Source organism: Callospermophilus lateralis, chromosome 5 (genome assembly GCF_048772815.1).
Source record: "Callospermophilus lateralis isolate mCalLat2 chromosome 5, mCalLat2.hap1, whole genome shotgun sequence".
Classification (NCBI taxonomy): domain Eukaryota; kingdom Metazoa; phylum Chordata; class Mammalia; order Rodentia; family Sciuridae; genus Callospermophilus; species Callospermophilus lateralis.
In genome coordinates, this window is record NC_135309.1 from 116,184,065 (window position 1) to 116,210,713 (window position 26,649).

General features: G+C 36.5%; 1 protein-coding gene across 1 annotated transcript in view; it reads right to left on the reverse strand.

Moving 5' to 3' along the window:
• Positions 1-9,644, reverse strand: part of Rnf180 (ring finger protein 180) — a 222,570-nt gene extending 212,926 nt beyond the window's left edge. The window contains exon 1 of the mRNA XM_076856117.2: positions 9,564-9,644. The gene's annotated coding sequence lies outside the window, so the exon portion shown is untranslated. The remainder of the gene's footprint in view (positions 1-9,563) is intronic.
• Positions 9,645-26,649: the final 17,005 nt, after the last annotated feature.

Sequence of the window (26,649 nt, forward strand, 5' to 3'; positions counted from 1 at the left end):
AATTCCTTTCAACCTAGGACCATTTGCTTCTTAGTGAAGATCATTTCCTTCTGAATATTTATTTTATATAAATATATAGATATTCAGAATATAAATATATTTATATGTGTATATACATATATGTATATATTTATGCATATATTTATGTATGTTAAAAAGACACATCTTCTAAAAGATAAAACATTACATAAATATATATTTTATACATAAATATGCACAAACATTTTATATTATTTATAAAATACATTATATAATGGTGAGTTTTCATTTTATTCTACATCTACACAAGAACTTAATGAAAAATGAGAAAAGACTATATTGGAGGCTACTAGTTGAATGCCAGTTTTGAACTGGGAGACTTTTTATAAAAATTGGTGACTGAGAGACTCATATACATTTTTTAAAATTAATAATTTTATGTATTCCAAAGAGAAACTAGGTGGAATTTTAACTTCTTTACTTACTCATGTATGTTCTACTTTATCTAGAAAGAAGTTTTGAAAGGTAGAAAACTGCAAACCTAAGGAAGACCAAGAATGTGACTACATGCAGGGTCAGAAAACTGTTCCAAAAAATGGAGTATAATGATTGATAAACTGAAATATTGAGAATATTTTTAATTTTAGTACAAGAAGAGACAGAATTAAGAGATCACCCAAAAACTGAAACAAATGTGTACATATGTGCAAATGGTTAGTATGTACAATTAATCCTACAACATAAATTTTTCAACAGTAGAAAGGATATGAAAATGCAGTTCCTCAAAGAGGAAACCCAGATGGCCAGCAATCACATTAAAGGTGTTGAACTTTCCAGAAATCAAGAATATTAAAATTAAAACATACCACTTCACACCCATGATACTAGAAAGTTATAACTAAGTATGAGCATTTTATAAAACAATTTGTACAGATTTGGTAAGGGATTTGCAGTTCTACTTCTAGGCTTATAGGTATATAAAGAAACAATATATCATATAGGAATGTTCATTTTGGCGACACTTTGTAGTAATAGCAAAAAAATGGAAACAATGAAAGTGTGTATCAATAGATTTGATAAGTTATTTTTGTTCATTCATAAAATAATAAATATAGCAATAAAAGTTAATAAATTAAAGCAATGAATATCTAGAAAATACTCAAAATTATTTTGGGCAGATTAAAAATAAGATACTGAAATACACCTAAAGTTTGAATATGGTATAGTTATAAACATTTTAAAGCATGTGAAACAATGTTACATTTTGTTCAGTGATACATGCATATATAGTAAAACCATAAAAACATGCATGGGAAAAAGGGACTTAAGGGGACTTATACCTGATCTGCATTTTTCTCTTAAAAAGTCAGAATAAATTGTAAGATGTTAATGATTTTAAAGCTAAGTGTAGATATGAGTGTTTAGTATATCATTCTCTACATATATTTGAAATAGTCTATATTTTTTTTAAAAAAATTAAATTTTATCCTATTGGAAATATAATAGAAACTACATTTTCTATCCCTTTGTGACTCTGATGAAGATAATTCAATGTTCTCCAACATTTGTTGTCAAACTAAGGCATTTGTCAATGTGAAAAATATAAAACATTTATTTTGCTTTCAAGAGTAATAAAGCAGCCTTAGATTTCCATTTAATTCTGAAATGCTAAAAAATAACAGACATAGTGAGGGGAAAGGGGTTGCCACCACAACACTTGTGTCAAAATAACTACCCGTGCAAGGAGTTCTCCTTGTACATTGGAACAGCTGAAAGTTTTTAAAAGAAAGTACAGATGCTCAGGATTTTTCCTAAACCTGTTTGAGTTAGAATTCTGCATTGAGACAGCACATACCAAGACTAAAAATGGCACAAAAAGTGAGTAACTCTGATTCAGACAAATCATGTAGTTGGAATACCAAAGGGATAGTTTGCTAATGTGGTTCATTCTAAGTTTTATGTAGCCTCTCTATACACAGTACAAGCCATAGGTGGAAAAAAAAAAAACTCTCAGAAAACATTTAATAATACTATACTAGCTAATGTCACAAAAAATAGGGGATAGTAGTGGCAGTTCATATGATCAATCATAAAATAAAGTGTTCTTGGATGTTGGTAATGGAATTACACTAGGAAAAAAAACAGGCTTATCTTTTACAAAATAAAGACAACACAAAAAGTTTGCACACTATAATCAACACACACTCTGGATGATGTGATAATGGTGCTGAATATTATTTTTTTCCCAGCTGGATATACTGTCCAGCTCATCTACCTTGCTCTAATTTCCAGGAGACTGATTTTTGGAATGCAGTAATAGAGGTCCCTATGGTTTGGATATGTGATGTCTCCCCCCCATACCACCATCAAAGCTCTTGTGTTAATGAAGGAATGACTGAGGAGGTGAGATGATTGGATTGTGAGAGCTTTTACCTAATCAGTCTGTTTTAGTTTGAATGGACTAAAATGCTAACTGTAGGCATGGGGAGTGTAGCTAGCGGAGGTAGGTCACTAGGAGCATGTCCTGGAAAGGTATATCTTCAGAGCACCTCCTGTACCTGCTTCCTAGCTGCCATGTCCAGAACAGATTTCCTCCACCAAGCCCTTCTGTCATGATGTGTTGCCTTATCATGGGCCTAGAGCAATGGACTTGGCCAACCATGAAAGAAAATAAACTTTTCCTCCTCTAAGTTATTTTTGCAGGTATTTCGATCACAGTCATGAGAAGCTGACTAACATATTTGCCTTCTGGCTCCAAATTTGATTTGCCAGTGGGAACACCTGCAGTAAATCAGAAGAAAGCAAAACTTCGAGATCACAGGCCAGAATTCTAGACAGACAATGTTCTACACAGAGCTACCTTTTCTGGGTTTCAATAATGATCCCCATCTCTTGCCCCTTCAGGCCCAGAGATAAAATTGTCCCCATGATTTCTAGCCCTAGGGTGCTTCACCATCCATTGTCAGTTTATTTTAATCCATATACATCTTTCTAAATTAAACTCATCTCAAGTACCTAATTTGAGCTATCTGAACAGTTTAAAATAATTATGAAGTACAAATTATACCTCATACATGATATGAGTACCAAATTTCTTCTGTAGATCTAATCTTATGAGCTGATATATACAAAGCTGAAAAAATATATATATGATATATCTACTATTCTATGATATATGTATGTGTGTGTGTGTGTGTGTGTGTGCACGCGCGCGCGTATGTGTATGATATATCTATTATTCTAGGTGCTGTATATGGTACAAGGGAGAAATATATGGCAGGGGACATGATTTGTTTGTGCTTTTCAGGGTATGAAAATGTGTGTGGACAAAAAGTTTAAAATGAAAATAAATTAATTGATCAAAATCACAGAAAGTAAATAACAAATATAACTATTGGGTAAATTGAAAACAAGAAGCAAGAAATAGGGAGTCAGTGAAGGCTTTGTGGAGAAAGTGGTACTTCCAGCTAGATTGTAAACGATAAGAGAGGATTCAAGTAGCATTAGTCAGGTAGAGTAGAGAGAAAAGGGTATTTTGAGGAAGGAAAATAAATAAACCAAAAAGCTAAGATGGGAAAGAGTATGGTTGCTTGGTTAGCAAGAAGTATAATTCTTAACTTGAGGAGGGGAAGCTTTATTTCTGACTCTACAATCTCATGAGTTCTAAGTCCAGCAGGTTCAGCTATATAAATATTTAATATACAACTTATGTATATCCCAGAAGACAAATGGCATGTGAAACAACGGATTCTATCTCAAAACCATTTTTTTTCATTTTTTAAATTTGTTCTAATTAGTTACACATGACAGCAGATAGCATTTCAGTTCATTGTACACAAATGGAACACAGCTTTTCATTTCTCTGGTAGTATATGCTGTAGAGTTCCACCATATATGCAGTCATATATGTACCTAGGGTAATGAAGTCCATCTCATTCCATTCCACCATCTTTCTTACCCCTGTGTCCCTTCCCTCCCCCACCTTCTTTGCCCAATCAAAGTTCCTCCATTCCCGGCCCCCATTATAGAACAGCATCCACTTAACAGAGAGAACATTCGGCCTTTGGTTTTTTGGGATTGGCTTATTTCGCTTAGCATGACATTCTCCAACTCCATCCACTTACATGCAAATGCCATAATTTTATTCTCTTTTATTGCTGAGTAATATTCCATTATGTATATATACTACAGTTTCTATAGCAATTCACCTATTGAAGGGCATCTAGGTTGGTTCCACAGTTTAACTATTTTGTATTGAGCTGCTAAAAAACATTGATGTGGCTGTGTCACTACAGTATACTGATTTTAAGTCCTTTGGGTATAAACTGAGGAGTGGGATACCTGGATCAAATGGTGGTTTCATTTCAAGTTTTTAAAGGAATCTCCATATTGCTCTTCAGAGTGGTTGCACCAATTTGCAGTGCCACCAGCAATGTATGAGTGTACCTTTTTCTCCACATCCTTGCCAACACTTATTATTGCTTGTATTCTTGATAACTGCCATGCTGCCTGGAGTGAGATGGAATTTTAGAGTAGTCAAAACCAACAGTTTGAGCAAAATTTGGTTAAAAATATAAACCTTAGTTTTTCATTAAAAGCACAGTCCCCAATTTACCCATATTGTTGACCCATATGTTTATATTATCCATTTGAAACTGCCTTAAATTGGTATCCATGTCAGTTTTGGTCCCTTCCCGTAAGTTTCTGAATAGGCCAGGCAATTCTCATTCAGAATAAGCTTCATGCTTTCTTCAGCAATTTATGAAGAATATTTTGAAGCTGTTTTTAAAATATTTGCTAATGGTCTATTAGTGAACTAATCAAGTAAAGGGATTATAAAACAGGAGGGTAGTTCTAATACTAACAGAATATTCCCTAATATTTCTGCTTATTACAGAGAAATTTTGTCAAAAACAAAAAACAAAACAACAGCTCCACTTTCCTCAGCTAGCTTTTTAAAAAAATCTAAGAAGGAAAGTTATCTTGGTAATTAATATGGCTAGTATTTATAGAAGGGTACATTTGATTAATATGATTCTAATTTTTGTATACTTTATTGCATACTTAGTCCAAAACAAAATATTTTGATATAGGCAACTTTATGGACTGTTATAATGGGGAAAGTTTTTGACAACACTTTAAAAATTTATTATTAAATTTCTAGATTGAGAAAAAAATTGACATTATATGTAAAACCTGAGCCTCATTTTACCTCCAAAGTAGCAAAGAAGAAGCACAATTGGGGCTGGGGTTGTGGTTCAGTGGTAGAGTGCTTGCCTAGCATGTGTGAGGCACTGGGTTGAATCCTCAGCACCACATAAATATAAATAAATAAAGGACTGTGTCCATCTACAACTTCTTGAAGAAGAAGAAGGAGGAGGAAGAGGGAGGAGGGAGGAGGAGGGAGAAGAAGGAGGAGGAGGAGGAGGAAGAAAGAAGAAAGAAGAAGAAGAACCACCACCACCACCACCATCACAATTCATGAATGGGATGAGATGGTGTGCCTAGGAGGCAAATCATTTATATAACTAGAAAATGTTTACCACCACACTTTCTCTCATTTCTATTCTATGGAAGAAACATCATTTTAATTGTGGTGATACTGAGAGGTGAGGCCTTTGGGGAAGTGATTAAATCACAAGTGTTCTGACCTCACAAGATTAGCATTTTCTAAAAAGGCTGCAGATAACTAGCTTAGGCCCTTTTTTTACCCTTCTACCTATGAGGATACAATATTCATCTTGGAAGCAGAGACCAGGACTCTCACCAGACATTAAACCTGCCGGCACCTTGATCATGAACTCCCCAATTTCCAGAACTACAAGAAATGAATTTCTATTCTTTATAAATTATTCAGCCTCGGGTATTTTTTGTAGCACCATATATAGACAAAAACAATATATATGTAAAATACATGTGAAGGTTTTTAAGTACAGAAATGAATAAGAAAACTAATATCTCTGGTAAATAGTAATAAATACAATTATAGGCACCACTGTTTTGGACTGAGTTCCTATACAAGACCCCAATAGATCAAACCAAAATGAATGTTTTTAGGCTATGTGCCACATAATCCAAAGAAAATTTTCTAGAATCAGGTAAAACCCAAACAGACTAGTTTTGCCTGAAAACAGAGATGTATAGCAATCGATACAAAAGAGTCCCATCAACCTGAGCTGGCATGATAAGGAAGTCCCCTCTACTTTAATGCTTATAAGAAAAGTATTCTGATTGGCTTTTTAAATTTTTTCTGCTTCCTTCTTCTCCCCTTATAAAAACCTACTCTCCTGCCATGCCCAGAGAAAAACTCATTCTGTTTTATAGAATGAGATGCTGACTGATTCTAGAATCATTAATAAAAATCATTTAGATCTTTAAACTATATTTATTGAAATTTTGTCTTTTTACTCTGGTGTGATCAATAAAATCTGTTGCACACAGAGCTTGTTAATAATGATGTTTTTAAATGACAATTATATATTTTTATGAGATCCCAGCTGTATTATAAAAACATATAATAGGGAACCAAATTTTACTTGCATTTATGTTAAGTTCAAACTTCTGTACAAAACATACTACTAACCTAATACTGTTCCAGTGTGATAGGTGATTTACTTAATGTAAACTAAGTAACAAATATGTGAAATATTTAATTCTTAAAAAATAAAGTGAAGCTAGGTGTTGGTGGTACATGCCTGTAGTCCCAGTGACTTCAGAAGCTGAGACAGGAGGATGGCAAGTTTAAGGCCAGCCCTGGCAAGTTAGCAAGACACTCAGAACATAGCAAGACCATGTCTCAAAAACAATTATTTTTAATTTAAAAAGTCTGGGGAGGTAGTTCAGTGATAAAGTATCCCTGGATTCAATATCTCTGTCGCCGCGCCCCCCCCATGAAAAATGATAACTGATAGATTAGAATATAAATTATTAGTTTCAAAATATTTAACATGTAAATGTACACATAGGTATAGAACTGCAGCCTACAAGTAAGTATTGTCCTTTTCAGAGTAGTTCTCTGGGAAGGTTACAAATGCATTTTAATAATGTTATCATTATAAACTATTTTTAAACTGCTCTTTGAAATTGCCTTCACAGTTGTCATGATAACCTTTTAAATATCCTTATTAGTGGTAAATTCTTAAAGATAGAACTAAGTTTGGCAACCATGTAGAATCACCCTGCCAAGCTTAGCAAATTTTAACTCAAACTTATACAGGTCTTTTATTTAAAAAAAAAAAATACAAACAAGTGCTTATAAAAGTAATTGTAATGTTTTTAAGTTACTTGTAAATTGATTTGAATTTTAAAAAGATTCAAAATAATTATGACTGACAGTAGCACTATTGGAGTAGGTTTTTGGCTTTCTATGGTGACTACTTGGAATAACCATTTATTTTTTATTATTATTTATTTATTTATTTTTTAGTTACAGATGGACACAATATTTTATTTATTTATTTATATTTAGTGCTGAGAATGGAACCCAGTGCCTCACACATGCTAGGCAAGTGCTCTATCACTGAGCCACAGCCACAGTCCCCAGAAAGGCCATCTGTTTAAAAACATAAATGACATTTAGGGAAGTAAAGCATGAATATATGGTCACACTTTGAAGACACAAAGCAACTTTCTTCCATGAAGTTCAAACTATTTTCTAGACATTACTTCATTAATTCTCCAAATATCCCTATGAAGGAAAGGATAGGTTATCATTCGTTTTTAGATGGCTGAGTAGAGGTGATATATCAGGGAAAGTAACTGTCTATTCCATGAGGCAACAATGAAGTCTAGGCACACTGTCCCCTAAAATTTGTGCTAGGGTAGTTAGGGAAATTTAAGTGATCATTTTTAGCTCCTTGATAAAAAGGCATGTATATGTACAAAGTATTATTATTATTATTCAGGGAGGTGTGTTACAAAATCCTACAGAGGTCTATTAAAATGATTATTAATTCACTGCATACTTGGCTGGAAGAATTCCTGTTTGATGTATGAGAGTTACTTATTAAAGAGGCTGGGGTCTGTCTTCACAACACCAAGATTTTAGCGTCTCTAGTTAACTGTATTTTTATAAAGAAAGAAAACTTTCTTCTTTTTTAATTTTAGAAGAATAAAACCCTTCACTTTGAAAAGCCAAATACATAAAAGTGTAAGAGAGAAAGAAAAATGGGGCTATAAAAGATCCATGGCAAAACTACTTAAATGCAAACCCTAGGGAAACCAGTAAATTGCTGATATCTCTGGGGAGATTAAAAAAGCACAACAGTGTAATACACATGCAATTACTGTACAATTTAATTCTCACTAAAATGACTGTTCTCCTACATGTTCAATTCTTTATGACCAAAGTGAATTTGCTATATTCACAGATACCTTAGCAGCTCATTTCTTCCATTCTACTTATTTATGAACACTTAGAATCTCTGCTATGATCACCACCAAGAATCTTTGAGCTTCCAGTAGCACTATATTTACACAGGAAATAAAAGATTTAACAAAAGAAAGGAAGGAGTTTTACTCCTTATTTCAACTTCTAGTGATCCTATTCAATAACTGAAAATTATTCTGATCTTTTTCAGGAGTCTGAAAACATTCAACTCTATTTCATAAGGAAGGATTTTAATAATTAATGAGTAAATTCAAATAGAATGGGTACCTGACTGACACTTTTTGAGTGCTAAATTTTGCTTGAGGCTGACAGAGCGACTGGAGCACCAAGGACAACTCTGTCAGACAAGTGCTAATCACAGCTTCCTCCTTAGTTTTGATGTAATCACTTTTCTACCTGGGTGCCTCTCAGCTGTCTGGTCTATAAAATGGGCTAATAAGTAACCTGCCTACATAATGCTCCTTTGAAATTAACTAATAAACGCTCTCATGAATACACTTAAAACTATTAGATGCTAAGAAAATACTGAATAGTATCTAGGAAAGAATATGGTTATATTTACACGTTAGTGCTAATGACTGCATTATCCCCCAAAGGACCCCCTCTTCCCACCTCCATCCAGGTGCATTTCAGAGCTTCCTTATGACCGCTGCCTAGCAGAAAGTCTGTACACTCAGGACCCAAGGCTGAAACAAAAGCAGCTGAAACACCAATACTGAAATGGACCAGACAAAAGAAAGTGGATCTGAGCAGAGGGCACCGGACCTGGAAGGGGGTGTACGCCGGCTGTCCCCAGGAGCTCTGACCTTAAGCAGGACGCTCCTCACCTCGGACCTGAAGAGCGTTCAGCGCAGACCCCGCTCCCACCAACGCTACCCGCCACGGCCTCCTCACCACGCCCCCGGCGCCCCGCCGCCAGGGCTCGGGTTTCAGACCCCACGTAATTCCACCCTGCTGGCGGGGCACGCCCGGAGGCCGCCTCCGACGCCTCAGGTGCGAAAGTTAAACCGCGCCGCGTCACTTGAGGCCGGGGCGCGAGGCCGGGCCAGCAGCGCCGAGTCCCAGCCCAGTCCCTCGGCGTGTCCTCACCTGGGCCAGCCCGGGGGCCCGAGCCGCTTGGTCGAGGAGGCCGAGCCCCTCGGGAGGTGCTGCCGCCGCGCCCCGCCCCGCTCCGCTCCCAGACTCCGGCCCTTACCTGCGTCCGCTTCCCGGAGCCGCCGGCTCCGCGCCCCCTCCGGTTCGCCGCAGCCCGGCGTTGAGGACTCCTGGTGGCGGCCGCTGCAGCTCCGGCGGCGGCGATGCCGGTTCGGGGAGACGGGAAGCGACAGGAGCCAAACCCCGCGGAAAGCGCTCGGGCTGTGCCGGCAGCCCCGATCCCGCGGCCTCGGACTCAGTGCCTCTGCGCTGCTTGCCCGGCTCACTCCGCCTCTGCGGGTTCCCACCCGAGGCCCGCGTGGGCGGCGCCGGGCCCTGACCCTGCGTGGACCCAGGAGAGGCGCGGGCCGCGCTGGGCCAAGCGGAACCGTGGGAAAGTTTCCCCTCTCCTCACCCACTGGCCGGAACAAGGAAAGTCTGCGCTGTCCTCAACCAGCCCTTACTGGAGTTCCAGGCCCACCTGCTGGGTCCATTCCCTGCTAAAATCGGCCGGCGTCCCAGCCACCCATCCCCATGCCTAAGGCTTCCAAAGGTGGCACCTTTTTATGGGTTCAGTTTTCTCTTCTGATATCACTACATTCGCAGCTTACCTTCCAGTGCGTAAGGTTCCACCCATGCATAACCGAGAATAATCACTGAAGATACCTGACTCCACTCCTGGCAAATCACAATGGTGAAGTGAGTTGGTGGCTGGAGTCAAAAGTGCCTGTTCAAGGAATGAGTGACGCTTGGAGTAAATGTTGACTTGCCAGAGAGTCATAAAACTTGATTCAGAGCAATGAAAAAAGATGATCAAAACTCTATGAATGAGATTTGGAATATGAAAAGCACATTTTATTAGTTGGCTTGAGGAATGGGGAAGGAAGCTACAAGGGAACCCCCCAAACAATTATATAGTTTTGTTTCTCGGATAGATACAAACATTTTCATTTGCCCGAGATGGCTTATTTGGAATCTTGTCCCAAGAATAGGGCTGTATGGGATGAACCCCCACCCCAGAAAAAAAAAAAAAAAAAAAAAAAACAATGAATGAAAAGGATAACAGAGACATCACAAAAAAAAAATTCTTCAAGTCAATATACCTAATGAATATAATGCAAAAATCCTCAACAAAATACTAACAAACCAAATCCAATCAACATAGAAAATGATTATGCAACACGACCAAGTGGGATTTCCTTTAGGAATGCAAGGTTGGTGTAACATACAAAATTTATCAATGTAATATTCCATTTCCATACATTAAAGGACAAAAACTACATGATCCTCTCAATAAATGAAGAAAAGCATTTGGCAAAAAACAACAACTTTAATAATAAAACACACACACACACTACACACTTAAACTAGGCATAGAAAGTAACTTCTAGTACCTAATAAAAGACATCTATGAAAACCCATAGTTAACGTCATACTTTTTTTGGTAAGGCGGATTGAACTCAGGGGTGCTGCACCACTGAGCACTGAGCCATATCCCCAGCTCTATTTTGTATAAGAGATAGGGTCTTACTAAGTTGCTTAGCACCTCACCATTGCTGAGGCTGGCTTTGAACTTGGGATTCTCCTATCTCAGCCTCCCCAGCCACTGGGATTTCAGGCTTGTGCCACCATGCTTGGCCCATAGTTAATGTCATACTTAATCATGAAAGAATGAACATTTCCAACTAAAACTGGGAATAATGCAGGGAGTCAGTTCTTGCACTGCTATTCAATATTGTCCTGTAGATTCTACTCAGGGCAATTAGGCAAGCCAAGCTTGAATATCTAACAGCTAATAAAGCAAACAAAAAAAGAGAAGTATCAAAGAAACCCTGGACAAAAAGTCTCAGAATTGAAAGACAATATCACATAAGTTTTCCACTCAATGGCTAAAATTGAAATTTGTAAAGTATAAAGTTAAAAAAAAAAAGACCTTTTCAAATATGTAAAATTCTAAGTATTCTTTTCCTGCATCCTTTCTCAGAAACTCACTTGGAGGATACATTCTACAATAATAAAGAAATTGTGGGAGATGGTTCTAATGGAGGAAAGTAGTGCAAATTACTCTCCAGACAATTGTGACAAGCAGAACACTCCTCCAAAATTTCCACCTCTAAGGTAACCCATGAATATGTTACATCATGAAGTAAGAGACTTTGCTGACTTAATCAAGGTTAGGAACTCAAATAAAAAGATTATCTAGGATTACCTAGGTAGGCCCAATTCAATCACATGAGCCTTGAAAAATAGAAGACACTCTTCAGTTGGTATCAGAAAGATGAGACAGAAGGAGATGTCAGAGAGATTTGAAGCCTCAAAGGGACTTGACTTTCCACTGATGGGAGGAATCATGAAAACAGAAGAGAGGATATTATCAGTTTCTAGAGGGAAAGATCAGCCAGCTGGCAGTGCTTTCTTTAAAAAAGAAACAAAGAACCTTTAGAGGAACTGAAAAGAAGGGAGGCAAGACAAAAAGTCTTGATGCTTTCTGATTAAGGAATATTATTTAACCTCTTGTTTGCTATGAAGTCACAGAAATGATAAGATGACAAGTTTGGCATTTAAAAACATGGATGTCCAGTTAAAATTGAATTTGGGGGACTAGGGATATGGCTTAGTGGTACAAAGTTTACCCAGCATGTGCAAGCCCTGGTTCTATTCCCAATGTAACAGATGCTCATTTGAAACTCCTCTTTGCTCACTCCTCCCCTCCCTTTTTCCTTCTTCCCCTTCCTAATCCTGTTTGTTGAAAAGAAGCCCATTGTGATATTCCAATTAAAAAGGAACAAAGATACTCACCTGCATGACAAAGACCCTACCCAGATATTAGCCTTCCTATTCACTGCTCCTGCCCCCTCCATATAAAAGCCCTTTGCTCTCTGAAATTTCTCTTAAGATAGAGATTTGGGAGCAAACCTCTCTATCTTCTTCAGGGCTAGATTTGACTAAAGCCTGATTCCTTCCAACAACTGACTCCAAAATTCTTGGTTGAGAGGTAGACATTGTGGGCATTTGATTCCAGTAACACCAGCACTGGGATGGTGTTAAAAACAAAATAAATAAATAAATAAATAAATAAATAAATCATGAACATCATTTTAGTGTAAACATAATTATACTAAAAAATAATTGTTCATTAAAAATTTAAATTTAAATTTGTGCCCATATTTATCTAGCAACTCTAGAAATTGTACCCTCTGGACAATTATTTTCAACCTTGGATTTCAATTTTGGAAACATACAGGAATTACATGGAGTGCTTGTGAAAATACCAATGAATTTACTCTTGGTTTGGCCAAAACAAAGAAGACAGCTAGCCTGGAAATTTGTCTTGCCTGTACAGACAACAGCTTCAGGATTCTATAGGAGAAGAATGAAAGTGGGGAGCCAAGAGCATATGCATCTGCTGACTGCTCAGGCCCTGTGGGGTTTGTAAATCTGGTTTTACAGGTTTTGTTTGTATCCTCCCAGTGCCAGGTGTTGGGGAGCAGCTTCCTTTCAGCTTCCTTTATTAGCATGAGCTGATTGCCTATAGGAAGCTGGGACAGAGAAATAACTTAAAAGAACAAGTTAAACAAACAAAATTAATTAGGATAGTAGTTAGGTCTTTTTTTAAGTTTTCCAATTTTAAGGAGTCCCCTATTACAAGGGAATTTCAGTGAATGGGCAAATTTGAGAACCATAGTCCAGGAGAGGAGTTATTGACACTTATCTAGTGAACTCAAGCAGCTTTTCCTGTCAGTTTACAACCTGACGTGCAGAAATAGGTTTTGTTTTTGTTTTGTTTTGTTTTATTTTCAATAAACATCTTAACAAAATCACAAATGAAGAGTCTAATTTTAAATATTTCAAGGGAAATATTTCACTTTTTATTAAAGGCAGACAAAAACTCAACTTTATGATAATATACAAAATAAATATATTTTTGTTTATCTATTAGGAAATTGTTATCTAAATATTTACTAACATTATCTCTCATCTCACTGGACGTAATGGCTATCTAAAAGTCTTAGTCATTGCAAAGCATCCATGACAACATAACCTTTATATAGCTGTCATCCATATCCAGGAGGGATTAGTTCCAGGACTCTCCTCAGACACCAAAATCTGTGGTGTCTATCAAATCCCTTTATAAAATTGTGTTGTGTCTGCATATATCATCCTATATACTTTAAAATCGTTTCTATATTATTTATAGTGCTTACTGCAGTGTAAATGCAATGTGAATTGTTGTTATTTGTTGTTGTTATTAGTTGTCATTTGTTCTGTGTTATTGTTACCGCTGTTGACCGGTGATGAGTCCTTGCTTCCCCAATGTTGAAGAATAACACCAGAGAAGCACATCGAGGCAAGGTCAGAGTAGAAATTAGAAGTTTATTAAAGGACAGCAGAAAAGACTTCTCCAGGAGGAAGAAGGGGACCCAAGAGATGGAATCCATGGAAGTGTGGTTGTCTCTCCTTTTTATAGTTTTTGGTGATGGAATGTAGGTGGGAAGGCCGGAAGGGTTGGGACACAGGTGGGCCAAAGAAGTAATCTGGGTGGGAAGGACTTTATTAACACTTCTTTGGGATGGGCTATCTTTAAATCTGCTGGGACTGTTCATTAACATTTCTTTGGGATGGACTTTGGGCCTAGGGCTTTTTTTGGACTTCATTAATATTTCAAGAGTTTCCCAGAGTTCATTCTCAGCACGGTCTCCATGACCTCCATTTTAAATCTTACTCGATATTAAACCCGATTTACCTAACTACACTGACTACCTAATTTTAAATCTGGCTTCATTATTTAGGGAATAATAACAAGAAAAAAGTCTGTATTTGTTCATTATAATTTTTCTTCAAATATCTTCTGGTATAATTGCATCAGAATTTCTTGATGTGTATTTTAGTCAGCTTTTGCATCACTGTGAATCAAACATCTGACAAGAACAACTAAGAGCAGGAAAAGTTTATTTTGGGCTCATTGTTTCAAAGATCTCAAGCCATAGATGGCTGACTCTATTGGTCTGAGCCCAAGATGAGGTAGCATATCATGGAAGAAAGGCCCAGTGGAGAAAAGCTATTCAGCTCATGGCAGGTCAGGAAGTGGAGAGAGTGAAGTGGGAAAGGGTCACAGGGAAGATGCACTCTTCTAGTACATGCCACAAGTGATCCACCTCCTCTGGCCATGTTCCATTTGCCTACCACTACCAAGTTAGCACATTCAAACTAGATTGGGTTGATTAGATTACAGCTCTCATAATCCAATCATTTAGCCTCTGAATATTCCTGCATTAACACAGGAGCTTTGAAGGGACATTTCATTGCCAAACCATAACATTGTGGGCCCTCATATGGTTGAATTCACAGATGCAGGAGCCATAAATATGAGACTGGATTACCTAATGTTATCATTATTTGATGGTTGGGTTTTATAACCTCTGGCTTCATTAAAGCCAAACTGAATTAAATAACAATTCTATTTTTCTATAAATGCTATTTTATGGTATAATTTCTGCCATTTGAGGCCTCAACAGAACATTTAGGTGATTTGGAGAAGAAAGTGGGCAATTCAAAATAAAAAGTTTGATTTAATAGTATTGATGTGAATACAATATAATTTTCCCTCAACCCTCATAAGTTTGTAATTGGGACAGATTCTGGCAACAAAAGATAGATTACTAAGAGAAAAAAGAAGCAAGTTCATTAATTGGTGCAGTGCACAGCACACAGGAGAAAATAAATTGAAGGTATTGGCTAAAGTGTTGGTTTTCTTTGTTGCTGTTTTGTGAGACTGGAGATTGAACCCAAGAGTGTTGTACTTCTGAGCTCTATCCAAACCTTTTTCTTTTTTTAATTTTGATACAGGATCTTGCTAAATTGCCCAAGCTGGCCTCAAACTTATGATCCTCCTGCCTTAACATCCAGAGTCAGGAGTCTGTATTCAACAAAGAACAATATATTTTAGAGAAATGACAAGACAAACAAAAGAAGTCCCAGATTTCAAAGGTGGCAAAAGTATGGGGAGGTAAATCTATGGGAAGAAAGTCTGCTGGCAGATTCCTCTGATGCTGCCATCTCTGAGAAGATAAATAGGCATTGTAAAGGACAATCTAGGACTGGAGTTGTAGCTCAGTGGTTGAATGCTTTTTTCACATGCGTGAGGCAGTGGGTTAGATCCTCAGCACCACTAATAATATCTAAATCAAACAAAGATACTATAACATCTACAACTAAAAAAAAATGTTAAAAAAATAATCTGCAACCTGTTCTTAGGGGGTTAGGAGGTAGAAAGGTCTTCTGTCTTTATGAACCTTTGTCCTGATTTGGGAGAGCCTATGAGTTCCACTGTATTATGTTTGTCTTCACCTCAACAATAGTTTCTGTTTTGGGGATAAATATTTTTGTTTCCTTCAGTATCATTTGCATGGAAGTATCATCTGAAATTGTGGAGTATCATGGGAAGAGTAGGGAGTCCTTAGGAAAATTCTAGATTTCGAAGATAGGGCAGAAGAAAAGCTAAAAACATTCCTGTTAGAATGATTGGAAAGCAAAAACTTTCTGTGAGTTTGAAGAACAAGTGTATAGTGTCTAATGTATCTAAGAGGCTAAGGAGAATGAGGAAAGGCCACTGGAATTGCTCACTCATGAAGCAGCACATAGCAATACAGACATAGGTCCTTAGGTCAGAGTGCCTTGGCTTGAATCCCAGCCCTACCACTTATAAGTGGATATCCTTAGAGCAAGTTACTTAATCTCTCTGTGCCTCAGTTTCTTCATCTGTAAATAGAAAATAATAGTGGGAATAATAGAGTTATTGGGAAGTGTTAATGATTTTTATCCAAGAAAGTGCTGAAAATTATATCTGGTATATGGTAAGCAGTCAGTAAATATCAGTTATTACTGTTTGTAGTAATGACAACCTTTAAGAAAACCCTTTAAAGCAGTGCATTACTTAGGACCCACTTCAGTAATGACAGAAACCCAAGGAAAATATATATTAATTTATAGGAGTAAATCTATGATAGTTTCAATAATGTTTGGATCTAGCTGCTTAAATGATGCTATTAGAAGTACATTTTTTTTTTACCTTTGACCTTATTTTTTTCAATGTCAGCTTCTATTTTAGATAGAATGAATCAATGTGATGGCCAAATTGGCCAATTAGCCACAGGCTTAAAAGAAACCAGTCTAGCAAACCCAGTGAAGAAAGAATGCCTCTTTCTCAATATTGTCAGTAAAGTTCTGGAACTGAATCTCAGACTTGAATCACATACCCACTGCCCTGGAAGGAGAACTGGTAAGTTGCCCAGTTGAGGATTGTTTGCTCATCTATAAAACTGTGTATGTGTATGTGTACTCAGATCATATAAGTTGAAAGTGAAAAAGGTATAGTTCCCCAAAGTAATATTGGGTTCTGTTATCAGAATAAAATGCCCAGTCAATGGAGCTCTACATAAAGGATTACTAAACATCAGAGAGGTTTAAACAATGACAGAAATTCATATATAGTTTTTAGGACTTTTGTCAAAGTATTCAGCAGCCCAAGAAGAGAAATAAAGAAATTACAATGATGTGATCCCCACGAGGCTCAGGACTAGAAATCAAACACCACCAAAGGACAAGGATCAAAGCAAAGACATAAAAACACAGATGAAATACAGTCCATGGAGTCCAGGTTGGGCAGGGATGCAATAAGACCAGAAAGACATCAATTAAGTAATCCCTAGAGGTGTGGATATTCCTGTGGTGGAATGGAGTGAGTGCCAAGATTAATAAAAAGGCAGGCAATGCTCCTGAAGTTTGTGGGTAATAGGATGAAAGATGCAGAGACCTCAGGAAAAGGTAGTTTACTTCTTCTCACTCTTTCAGTAAGTGTAAGACTAAGTGGACATATGTTGACTTGAACTGAGGTCACATAACATCCGAAAAAGATGAGAAGTTCTGATATATTTGCAGTTAACCAAGATGTGCAAATTTTTATTTTATTACTATTGGAACAAATATAATTCTATTCAAAATACTCTAAGGACAGTAAATCAAAAGTTAATTAATTAATGTGTTATGTGTAAAACAATAATGTAATATAATTATATATTATAATTAATATAATTTTTCAAGAATAATTGATATTATTATTAATGAAATTTTAAAATTATAAACATTTTATCAGGAATTATCATTCTTCAATCCTTAAGACATAACATGGAAAATCTTCTTTCTTAAAAAGAAAACGAGCCAGGCGCTTTGTCATATGCTTTGTCACATCAGTTTGGGAGATTGAGACAGGAGAATCGAGAGTTCAAAGCCAGCCTCAAAAATTGGTGAGGCACTAAGCAATTCAGTGAGACCCTGTCTCTAAATAAAATACAAAATAGGGTTGGGGATGTGGCTCAGTGGCTCAGTGCCACTGAATTCAATTACCAGCACACCCCCTTCCTCACAAAAACAGAAAACAAAACAAAACATGATATTGTAAAACTGCAAAACAAGACTTTGACTCCAAGTTTCCTTAGCTGTAAAAATTATTGATCTTAATGGTATGTTTTAATCAGCTGGTATGATTAAATGAGCACAGTAGGTGAAAATGTTTTTTAAACAACAAAATCATTTAAATGTTATTTTCTATTAACAACTAGTCATTATTATAATGTGATTATTTCACTATAATAATTACTAGGTTGAACTAGCATTAATTAGTTAATACACTTTTAAAAAATATTGTTTTAGACGTCCATGGGCCTTTATTTTGTTCATTTATTTATATTCAGTGCTGAGAATCGAACCCAGTGCCTCGCACATGCTAGGCAAGTGCTCAATCACTGAGCCATGACCCCACCTCCCTAATATGCTTTTAAAAGATATACCTTGTTTTTTTTTTAATTGGTTATAGTTCAACACAATACCTTTATTTTATTTATTTATACTTTTAGTTATTGGTGGACACAATACTTTTATTTTATTTTTTTATACTTTTAGTTATAGGTGGACACAATACCTTTATTTTATTTTTATGTGGTGCTGAGGATCGAACCCAGTGCCTCACGTGTGCTAGGAGAGTGCTCTACTGTGAGCCACAACTCCAGTCCTACATTGTTTTCTTATCTGGCAATACTGGGGATTGAACCAGGGCCTTGAATATGATAGGCAAGGGTGCTCCTACTGAACTACATTCCCAGCCCTTTTTTATTTATTTTGAGACAGGGTCTCACTAAGTTGCTGAAGCTGACCTTGAATTTGTAATCCTTCTGCTTCAGCCTCCCAAGTCATTGGGAGTATAAATGTGCATCACCATGTCTGGCTAAGGCTACACATTTTTAGCACAAACTTTTACTGAAGTAGTTTTTCTCGGGTAATTTTCCAAAGATTAGTCAGAGTCTGCTACCTCTAATTTAGAGTCGTGCTTACTAAGTTAGTAATTCAAACCAATCTTGTACAACAAGTTCATTTATCTAACGCTGACAATGTTACTGGTTTCAAACAGATCACATATCCCTTCCATCTTAAAATGTTGTGGGCTCCTTTCCAATATTGGTTGCGTAGTTTCAGAATAAAAAAACACTGGCTTGTAGAAGAAGAATTGTTATTTTCAGGGAAATCAGAAAAAGAGAGGGGAGAGCTAAACAAAACAAAACTCTATGATTTATAACTGCTATCTTTCCAAAGGACATATAGCCAAGCAAATACAATCAAATATTGTGATACTTCTTACTCTAGCTTACTCTCTGGCAGTAGCAAGGTCCAAATCTCTCAGGTCACCTATTGCTTTTACTACAGGAGATTAAACCTTCAGTATGCCCTAATATTCAAAGTTTATAATCTTGGGAATCATGAAAATGAAATTTACTAATTTCCCAAAATAGAATTTACACTGGTGCATATTATTTGACATAGCTGTCGGTCCATATCATTTAATATTATTGAGTGGCTATCACTTCTGTCCTTTATTAAATAGATGATATTTTCATTCCAATAGTTTCATTGGCAAACTTTACTGTTAGCTCCTCAGTAAGAAAATAAGCCTATGTTAGTAATTCATTTTTTTTAAAAAAAGGTTATGGTTTGGGACTTGCTTTCTTTGCTTTGACAGAGTACCTCTTGCATGGCAAAGTTCTAGATACATTGCATCCATGAAATTGAACATTTTATCTATTACACAGTGATATCCTAGGAAATATGGACAATGAATCTATCCTAACCAACAGCCTCAGGCTGATTCTTTCACTAACTACCTGTGCTGCTTTGGGACAAATCACTTAACCTGCATGAATCCTAGTTTCCTTATATGTAAAACAATAGAATCATATAAATTTAGGGCAGAAAGGAACTCTAGGAAGTGGGTATGCACAGAAGTTTAGCTCTAACTTATCCTGCCGGAATCTACAGTCTGAAAACTGTGTTCATGTGTTCAACTTCTTAAAGAGCCAGAAAGTCAAATACTGACTAGTGTATGTATTGTCCCCTCCCACTTTCTTCTTCTTCTTCTTCTCCTCCTCCACCTCCTCCTCCTCTTCCTCTTCCTCCTCCTCCTCCTTATGCAGTACTGGGGATCGAACCCAGGGCCTTGCACATGTGAGTCAAGTTCTTCTACCATTGAGCTAAATCCCCAGTCCCTAGTGTGTTATTATTATCATTTTTATTTTTGAAAACAAATTATATTACTACTTTATTATATTACTAAAACCAATGTTTAAGGGGAAAAAACTTCTCTGAAGAATTTCGATGCTATGAATGATGAATGGAATGGAATGAAATTACATTCCTTTCAAAACATTCTAGTGACAGTGAAGGAAATAAACAACAGAAAAAAAAGGAGGGGTACCATATTAAGTCTGAAGCCTTCTATTTAGACAGGGATTGAAGCTTTGGTGTTTGGGATCACCAGCAACATTGTATCCATCACTAGTAACAAGTAGGGGTTAGCTGTGCAGAAACTTGAGGCCTGAACATTCCAGGAGCAGCAAATACTAAGGCACATTGCTGAAGACAGTTTGGCAATGCAAAGCACAAAGGAGCATTCACATCCCTAGACCATCATCTGCAAGTCCATTAGCATAGTCAAAGACTCCAGAAGCTTCCCTACAACAGGTATGATCTTTGTATATAATGGGCTTATTATCAACTCAAATTCAATTATTCTGGATTGCTAAGGGCTGGGAGCAAAACAATATTTTACATTAATCCCCCTTCACATTTATCTTTTTGTCATTAAATATTTAATATACAACTACTATATTGTTGTAGATGTATATTAAATATTTAAATATTAAAAATTTCACTTAATATGTAAATATTTAATATACAAATATTGTGCTAGATTTTGGGGTCTGAGAGTAAATAAAACAAGAATCGTTTCTACCCAAATGGAGATTTCAGTATAAGGTAGGAGGCAGTTAAATAATCACACAAATAAAAGTAAAATTAAAATACTAAAAGCAGCATAAGAGGTACAATATAGTAGGAGAGAATGCACTTGGAAGATTTGATTAAGGATAGGAGTCAGGGAGAAAATAATGGTTAAAAAAAAAAAAAATATATATATATATATATATATATATATATATATATATATTAATTACAGAGAAGTCTGTGTAAAGCCTAGGTTTGTATCATGAGACATAAATTCAATAAAGTAAAAAAAAAAAAAAAGCCACTGGGACTGGTACGAGCCAAAATTAAGTTTGTAGCATAATGTGAGATTGGCAAGGTAGGAAAGGGTTAGATCATGCAGGGGATTCACTGGCTATGCTAAATATTTTGTTCTTTAATCCCTAAAGTAGTGAGAATCCATTGAGTTGTTTAACCAACTGGGTAGATTTGTTTAGGTTTATATGGAGAATGAATTAGAAAGAATTAAGAATAGACCCAAGAACACCAAGGACCATAGCAATTACGCTTTATCTATATTCTAGGACAATTATTTATATTCTAGGATAATTCATAATTGATTAGATGGTAGTAACTTTCAAATTACACAATGAACACTGGAAGAACTATGTTTTAGAAAGGAATATCTAGTATTCAAGTAAGATATCTAAAAAAAAGTTCAGTTAAGCTGATGGTAATGTGGGTCTGGAGCTTGTGGACATATTTTTGCTTAACAATCTAATTAGCTGGTAACAATCACAGTGTTTTGTTTTTGATGCAATCTGTCAATATTTAAAAATATAAATTCTATTATTTGGAGTATTAGCTACGCTAATATACATCTGTGCTCTCTGAAATTTGATAAATATGCTTCCTAAGTATCAATAGTTAATAATTAATGGTGACTATTAAGCTGGACAGTAATAAGTCCTAATCAAGAGCTGGGTTTGAAAATCTTGAATTGTAAGTAGGTGGTTTTTACATTGTTAGTCACCGTTGTTGTGCCTTCTTTTCTTTATATGGTCTATGTGTCTTTCTTATTTCTTCTGTGCACTTTTGGTGTGACAGAACTATAAGATGAAATTTTGTAGCTGGAAATGTAGGGGGCAGAAATGAAGGAATAACAGATTTTTAAGGCATCAAATGCTTTAAATGCTTACTTTCCAAATGACTGGAGGAAGAACATTTTGTACCAATTGCCTATTCTTATTGCTCTTTGGCAAAACTAGGTAACTCCTGCTATTGTGTGTTATGTGCCTGTTCTTATACATAGTATGAAGTTAGCAGGAACAGCCAGCTGCACAACCCTTAGCAGATACAAGTACGGCTCCATCTCCTCCTCTACTGTGTTTCAAGTCTCACCTTCCTACTCAGAGCTGGATGCATCTACATACCAACCCAGAGGTCAGCAATCCCTTTTTTCCTCAGTCAGCCCTTTTCCTCTATTTCCAAAAGAAACCCAACCACATCAAGAATATTGCTATCTTTGTAGTTTTCCTATCCCAGAATAATCACATTGCACCTCACACAATATATGGCTTTCAAAAATCTCACTTTGTTGTCTCTTCTCAAGTCTCTGCTCCTGGCCACATATCATTGGATTCTGCTTTCTGCCCTCCCTCTCAGAGGCCTCAGCCCAGCATCTCTGATTGTGTTCCCAGCCGGTTCTCCCTCTGGTCTTTCAATCTTTTCTTTCTTTTCTTATTGTAGAGCAATGTAGTGTTTTTCTAGTTCTCCTTGAAACTTTCACCCCTCACATTATTCACCAACAAAGAACTCTCCAGGTGCTGGGCAGGGTCTGTTCTCCCAGAACAGTGGAGCATGGTAAACCACAGAAATACTTTTACTCTGAAATATTTACATTTTCTTATTCCTTCCCAATAGAAGGAAAATCAAGCCATTTTCTCAGCATCTTAGTGCCACCCCAGGGAAGAGACTAGTATAGAGGTGTACATAAAATTTGATTTCCAGGGAGGCTATTTCCTAAAACATTCAAAGATCAGGTAGGAGGAGTAGGGAAAAAGATAAGAAAGCTAGGAGATCAAGAAAGGAAAAGAGAGGAATTAGCTGGAGAGGCTGTGAGTAGGTATTTTCTATTTGAAAATATTTAATTACATAACAGCTGAGTATTGGAAAAGAGTAAGCGAAGTATTGCTATCTATCCTACCTGGTGACCTATGCTGGGTTCACAAAAGTTATTCCAATAACTTTAGAAAACAGTGAAAGAAAGCACGCAAACACACAGAAGTACCTTTTCAAAATCCAGGGACAGCTCTGTGAACTTAGGGGTCCATGGAAAGAGGGTAAGCCACTGGAATTCTTTATTCTTATATAGGGGAGACACACAAGGGGAGGTTCCCTGGAACATTTTATCCCAAAAAGGGCAACAGGGTAGGATTACAAAGGAACAAGTAGGTGTAATTGAACCCCATGGGTTAACACCACCCCTGGAGCCACACCTCATTATCCAAGCCGGGGTAAAAGTCCAATGTGTCGCAGGGTGCAATAACTGTTCAGTACCCCTTTACTCAGGACTTAAAGGTGTGTACATATCTCCTGTCCAAAGTGACTCCCGACAGTGAAGAGCAATTTAGTAACTAAGTAAGAGCTATTAATCTGCAAGGAGAGAACTAATGAATAGTGTGCTAAATATGTATATTTATGTGTTTTAGTTTGTTTTCTGTTGCTATAACTGAATACCACAGATTGGATAATTCATAAAGATTAAGTTTATTTATTTAATGATTCTGGAAGCTGGTCAGTCCAAGAACATTGTGGTGACATCTACTCAGCATCTGGTAAGGGCCTTCCTGATGGTCATGACAGAGCAAAGGGACATCATTACATTGTGAGCCAGAGCAAGCATGCCATAGAGAACTCAATTTTATAACAGTCACTCCTGCAATAAACCATCAATCCATGAATGAGTCAATCTTGTTACAAGGGCTGAACCTTTTGACTTAATTACTTTTCATAGATACTGCTTCTCAAATATCATTAACACATGACTTGGGTTAAGTTTCCACCATATGAAAGTTGGGGAACACGTGGACCATAGCAATTACTTTTTATCTATATTCTAGGACAATCAATTAATGGTTGAAATCATTAGTGAGTAATCAATACCCCAGAAATGTTTACTTAGTACTTGAAAAATCATCTAGAATGACTAGCCTTATCATTGATCAACACTGAAGGTTTTGACAGTTAGTATAAGGATGTTAGAAATGATTCTTCACTGGTGTTAGCAGTGGTGTTCAAATTATGCTGTGCTCTTGAGAATAGCATGAACCAAAGCCTAAATCTTCCATCAGTTCCCATATCTAGACGTTGTTGGTGTCTCTTATCTGATTTTACAAAAGGTTGGTAGAATCCTACAATCCTGCAACTAGAATATTGCTTCCAGTAAATCTTTCTTGCAAAGTGCTTGACAGAACAAACAACACAGATGCTATTGAATTTATAGCATAAGTTAGTCAATTTTTTTTTCTGCCTACCTTTTCTCTCAGTGGATAGAGGTGGTTGATTTTAGTCTGAATCTGGCTTTCACTATAATATTCCATCTACTAAAAAAACTTGTAGAAAGAGAACTCTAGCCCTCATATACCTGTTTTGAACCAAGTGAGTGCTTTTTACCAAAAAGTTTCTAATAATTATGAATGACTAATTATTAACATCTGGTTTATCATCTTTATCATTAACATCTTTAAGAATTTATTTATTAAATCTAGAATTATAAACCAATACTCAGAAAACTAAAATATGCTCACATTTAAGTGAGCAATTTTTTGTTAAAAGTAAGCAATTTTTAATATGATAAAATGCTTAATTATTTAGTCGTTGGTTTTGTTATTTTATTTGAAGGACTTTTATCAAAAAAAGTAGTTCTGGGCTGGGGATGTGGCTCAAGCGGTAGCGCACTCGCCTGGCATGCGTGTGGCCCAGGTTTGATCCTCAGCACCACATACAAACGGGGATGTTGTGTCCGCCGAAAACTAAAAAATAAATATTAAAAAAAATTCTCTCTCTCTCTCTCTCTTAAAAAAAAAAATAAAATAAAAATAAAGTAGTTCTGAATATCCTGTAGAGCTTGAGTTTTGATTCCTAAATGGTTTCAGAATTGAAATTCAGCTTCTTAGAAACTGACTGATAAAGATTTTCTGGTTTCAAATTAATTTTTTATAGTAGTTCTCATAGTGTAAGGCACAGGGTACAAAGGAGATATGCCCTTATAAATTCTATGCATGTTCTGATGTTCCCCTATGACAGGAACTTTTCATTTCTGCATTAGCATTGCAATTGAGAAAGAACCCAAGGAGGACTCAAGGAGAACAAAGAGACAGGGAGTTAAAGAAATCATATAGAGAATTTTGCCAAAAGGAAGCAAAGTAATAGGAATTGGAGACAAAAGAAAATGATCAAAATCAAACTGATAAATTAGTGTTCACTGTGGCCTATATCTGCATGTAAAAGAAAATGTAATTTTGAAAAGGAAAATTAAATGATTTAAATTAATGCTTTTACTAAATGGAAGGTAAACTAAAACATATTGAATGCATTTACCAAGCATTACAATGTACCCTGTTAACAAATGGTATCTTATTTTTTACCCCTTAATTTTAGCTCAATGGTAATGTAGTATAACTTGATTTTTATGTATGAGGATCATCATGAAATGATATTGTGACTAGTAGAAAGAAAATGGGCACAATTAGAGAATGTAGATTTGCTTTAGTGGCAAAGTACAGAGGGAAAATAGAAATTAACACAAGTGTCCTCCTTGATGGAACAACAGTTTCCCCCATACCCAAAGAAAACTTGTGGATATCTCCCATGGTTATTCCAGCTGTGGGTGATGTCACTAGGTACAGTAGGAATTCCTCCAAGTGTGAAAACTAGTCTTTGTTCCATACTTATCAGGAGGAAGTAACAGTGGGAAAAAACCCAAAACATATTCCTAAGTATTCATAGCAAATAATGTGAAGACCAGTCTTCTAAGAGCATCCCTCAGCAGGATAGGATATTGTTTGAGGTAATTTCTGTAATGTACTAGGGGAAATAGAGCCTCTGTTATAAAAAGGATCAAAGGATCTGAGGTCAGGTATAATGTAAGGATACAGAAAATAATAGGAGGAAATTATGTGTATATATAATAATGCATGCAAAATCACTATGCAAATATGTGGGCATATTATTTTAAAATATGATTATCTTCACTGACAATTAAGCCTTTTGGGCTTTTAAATTTAAAGTTTCTAATTTGATATTTGATATTATGTGAGCTTCCTGATTGCATATTACTTTCAGATAGTCAAACCTTATTACACCAGAACTAGAGCCAATTTTCCTGGACCTCAAATCATCACTCTGAAAGTACTACCAGTACCATTCCCAAATACATACTATCTGTTAAAAATGGATAGTTTTTATTATAGTTTGGATATGAGGTGTCCCATCAAAACTCCTGTGCTGTGGCTGGGGATGTGGCTCAAGTGGTAGCGTGCTCGCCTAGCATGCGTGAGGCACTGGGTTCGATTCTCAGCACCACATAAAAATAAAATAAAGATATTGTGTCCACCTAAAACTAAAAAACAAATATTAAAAACAAAACTCCTGTGCTAATGCAGGAGTATTGTGAAATGATTAGATTTTTAAAAGCTGTAACCTAATTAGCTTATCCTAGTTTGAATGGTCTGACTAGGTGGTGACTGCGGTAGGTGGGGTGTGGCTGGAGGAGGTAGGTGCCTAGGAGTGTGCCCTGGAAGGATGCATCTTCTCTGGAGACCTTTCCCTTTTCTCTG